General features: G+C 39.4%; 1 long non-coding RNA gene across 1 annotated transcript; it reads left to right on the top strand.

Moving 5' to 3' along the window:
• Nucleotides 1-2,377: 2,377 nt before the first annotated feature.
• LOC117506054 lies at nt 2,378-4,165 on the top strand. Its single transcript, XR_004559356.1, has 3 exons — nt 2,378-2,511; nt 2,609-2,741; nt 4,135-4,165. It is a non-coding gene; the product is annotated as an uncharacterized LOC117506054 (long non-coding RNA).
• Nucleotides 4,166-4,489: the final 324 nt, after the last annotated feature.

Genomic DNA, 4,489 nt, shown 5'->3' with positions numbered 1-4,489 from the left:
GCATAAATTTGGGCACTCCAATAGAAAAAATACATCAATATTTAGTAGGTCCTCCTTTTGCAGAAATAACAGCCTCTAAACGCTTCCTATAGCTTCCAGTGAGAGTCTGGATTCTGGTTGACAGTATTTTGGACCGTTCTTCTTTACAAAACATCTCAGGTTTGTTGGTTTCAGAGCATGGACAGCCCGCTTAAAATTACACCACAGATTTTCAATAATATTCAGGTTTGGGGACTGAGATGGCCATTCCAGAATGTTGTACTTGTTCCCCTGCATGAATGCCTTAGTAGATTTTGAGCAGTGTTTAGGGCTGTTGTCTTGTTCAAAGATCCAGCCCCGGTGCAACTTCAACTTTGTCACTGATTCATGAACATTGTTCTCAAGAATCTGCTGATATTGACTGGAATCCATGTGAACCTCAACTTTAATAAGATTCCCAGTACCTGCACTGGCCACACAGCCACACAGCATGATGGAACCACCTCCAAATTTTACTGTAGGTAGCAAGTGTTCTTCTTGGAATGCTTTTTCAGTCATGCATACCACCCCTTGTTATGTCCAAATAACACAATTTTCGTTTCATCAGTCCACAGCACCTCATTCCAAAATAAAGCTGGCTTGTCCAAATGTGCTTTAGCATACCTCAAGTGACTCTGTTTGTGGCATGTACGCAGAAAAGGCTTCCTCTGCATTACAGCATCATACAGCATTTCTTTGTGCAAAGTGCGCTGTATAGTGGAACAGTGCACAGAGACACTATCTGCAGCAAGATCATGTTGTAGGTCTTTGGAGCAGGTCTGTGGGTTGACTATGACTGTTCTCACCATCCTTCGCTTCAGCTTATCTGAGATTTTTCTTGGCCTACCACTTCAGGCCTTAATTAGTACTGTGCCTGCGGTCTTCCATTTCCTCACTATGTTCCTCACAGTGGAAACTGACAGCTGAAATCTCTGAGGTTGCTTTTTGTATCCTTCCCCTAAACCATGATGTTGAACAATATTTGTTTTCAGATCATTTGAGAGTTGTTTGGAGGCTCCCATGTTGCCACTCATTAGAAGAGATGCAAAGAGGGGAAACATTTGCAAATGGCCACCTTAAATACCCTTTCTCATGATTGGATTCACCTGTGTAAGGAGGTCAAGGGTCATTGAGCTTACCAAACCAATTTTGTGTTTCGATAATTGGTGCTAAATGTATTCAGATCAATAAAATGACAAGGGTGCTCAAAATTTATGCACCTGCCCAATTTTGTTTAAATAATTATTGCACACTTTCTGTAAATACTATAAACTTCATTTCACTTCTCAAATATCAGTGTGTTTGTCTGCTATATGATTTATTTAACTGAAATTTCTGATCCAGACATCAACTCAATCAATCAACTCTTTTCTTATATAGCGCCAAATCACAACAAACAGCTGCCCCAAGGCGCTCCACATTGCAAGGCAAGGCCATACAATAATTATGAAAAACCCCAACGGTCAAAACGACCCCCTATGAGCAAGCACTTGGCCACAGTGGGAAGGAAAAACTCCCTTTTAACAGGAAGAAACCTCCAGCAGAACCAGGCTCAGGGAGGGGCAGTCTTCTGCTGAGACTGGTTGGGGCTGAGGGAAAGAGCCAGGAAAAAGAGATCGATCACTAATGATTAAATGCAGATTTAATCATCCAATGATTTATAAAGGAAAATCATGAAAATTATCAGTGGTGCCCAAACTTTTGCATACAACTGTATAAATGTTAGATTGTGTTGGATTCAGACATAAATCAAGCGATTTCTCCATAATGACCTGGGCAGATTCTCAGCCAGTCATTCAGATACCACTAATGAATCAGCAGATAAAAAAGGTCTCCTTACCTCTGAGAATTTAGGGCACGCTTGTGGGTCTGAAGACATGCTTGTTACCCCCCCCCCTAGACGGATCAGAGCTCCCTTCAACTCGAACTCCTGTCCCAGCATGAGGTGCCAATAAATATCATGCAGACTGTTTGTTGTTAGCACGTCGCTTGTCTTTGGTAAAAGTTTCACCATACTATCACTTCATATGATTGCTTTTATACCTCAACTGCATTCTTTTTCGAAGAGTGGTCCGTGGGCCACTGGTGGTCTGTGAGTGACACCTAGTGGCCCATGACTATTTTGATGAAATATCACTTTTTAAATTACTATAATATTCTATTTTAAGTATTCTAATTGAAATGACTCCAAAGCCTCATACTAGTATACTGTTCTGCTATACTGTTGTTGTGTCGTGGAAAGTAGATCCATTGCATTTGGATATTTGGTGGGTTAGGTCGTCTGAGAGGGTGTTTGTTTTTTGTTGTTGTTGTTTAAGTGGTTCTTGGTTTGAAAAAAAACTGCTCTGCTGCACAATAGATGGCACTGAAGAGGATCAAGGTGCAGAGTCTGAACATCATGACAGCATCTTTAGTCATCTGGAAGAGCTCCGCTTCAACCTGGAGCAACAAATGGGCTTTGAGAAGTTCGTTGAAGCCTACAATAAAATTAAGGTATTGTGCACAAAACAGTCAAAAGCTACAGGATAAAATACATTGCTCATATTGTCTTTCTTTTCTTTCTTTTTTTTTTTCCTGTGGGACTTCTAAGGCAATACATGAAGATGAAGATGAAAATATCGACCTGGGTTCCAGTATGGTCTTAAGCATTTTGGGAACTGAGCACCAGCATCTGTATCCCAACATCCTTCATCTGGTGATGGCAGACGGTGCATACCAAGAAGGTCAGTTTTGGAGTTAAGTTTTGTAATTTTGTTGTATTTAGCTGCGTCTGTACTAAAATATGTGTTTTATTTCTAGTAAATTTAAACAAAAATTGTAACAATTTTAAATAACACTGTGCAAAAGAAGAACACAAGAAAAAATGGCTGTAATACGCATCATTGTATTGATGAGCATGGCGTGCTCAACCAGTCGATCGTCGGCTAAGTTCCTGTTGATTGCATGACCGTGCTTCTGTAACGGACAGTGCTGCTATAATGGATTGATGCAGAAGGTGGCAGCACTGCACCAATAATAATAATAATAATAATAATAATAATAATAATAATAATAATAATAATAATTCTTCTTCTTCGGTGCAGGATGCAGAGGAGAAAAAAATGAAAACAAGAAAAAAAATGTTTTTGAAGCAACATAACAGTTTAAAGAGCCAAAATAAGTTGCACTGTGCACACAAACAGTACATAAACAGTTCAAAAGCACAAATAAGCCTAGGACTAGCCTGTAACAACACAACAACAAACAACTCAAAATTCCACAACACTTAATTAAAGTTGGACAAGTTGTTCCCTACCTTAGCTGGACTTCTGGCACTGAGAGGAGGCAAGAAGTAAGAAAGGCTAAATCCAAAAGCTGTGCATATTTAACATGGTTTGAACATTTCAGAAATCCTTTAATTTCAGGCAGCAATTTAGAAAACCGTTCCGGAAATTTACCTCTGCTGACCCACCTAAAGTCTGTGTGCTGCAGTCCTCCAGTTGCACATGAAGTAACGCAAAATAAATAAATAAATAGCTTGTATTTAGGGACTCAGTAGCACATGTGCACACTACAGTGTGTACTGTTAATTAACCTTTAGATTCCAAAAATATGCACGATGGACAAATAAACATGTATTGGACAAAATATTGGATGTTATTTGATGCAGTCTGGACAAAGGGAATTGTCAGATGGGCATGGTATTTTATTATGATTTTATATTATTTTGTTTAGTAAGTAGATTGCAGGGTAAACTGTATGAATTATTGTTGTTTTTATTATTATTAACAAATGCATGAACCAACATTTCTCGAGAAAATGTGAAATTTTGACTTACTGGGTGCATTGTTGAGAAATGTTGATTTCTCAGAATGCAAAAGATGGAGAACCACACACTACTTTTTCTGTGCCCGGATTAAAGCTTATCAATCGCCCCGTAAGTCATACCAGAGTATACAGTAAGTCATGGTACCTCCTAAAGTAGTAAAAAACAAACCCTGCGACTTATACTCTGGAAAATATGGTAAAAGTAGTGTGTGTGTTTGAGTTTCTGGGGTTGTGGGTTTAGTCTCCTCAATGTGACTGAATGATATCAGTAAATAAGATGGCCTTCCTCTCCCTTCTTTCCTCTTGTAGATAATGATGAATAGTGGTTTTGTTTAGTGGAGCTGCTGGAACCTGAGACAATCGACAAGCTATTTGATGTCTTCCTATGATGCACATCATGGACAGAAGGATCTATGCATGAAGTGTTGGAACATGCTTCAATCTGCATGAGTACCACTGAGGCCATCATTTGTGCTCTATCAGCAGCTGACACTACTGTTCATTCAAAAGTGCACTGTTGGGAAAGTGTAGGAACACGGACCCACAACAGGGGGCGCAAATGAACGGACAATGGAGTAAGTCAAAATAACAACGCTTTACTGTTGTGAATGTGCACAACGAATACAACCAATCACAGCAATGGACAACAGTCAATTCACAAAAG

The sequence above is a fragment of the Thalassophryne amazonica genome, unplaced genomic scaffold (assembly GCF_902500255.1).
Source record: "Thalassophryne amazonica unplaced genomic scaffold, fThaAma1.1, whole genome shotgun sequence".
NCBI classification, from domain to species: domain Eukaryota; kingdom Metazoa; phylum Chordata; class Actinopteri; order Batrachoidiformes; family Batrachoididae; genus Thalassophryne; species Thalassophryne amazonica.
The sequence above is the reverse complement of the archived record's forward strand: the minus strand, read 5'-3'. Positions and strand labels throughout refer to the sequence as shown.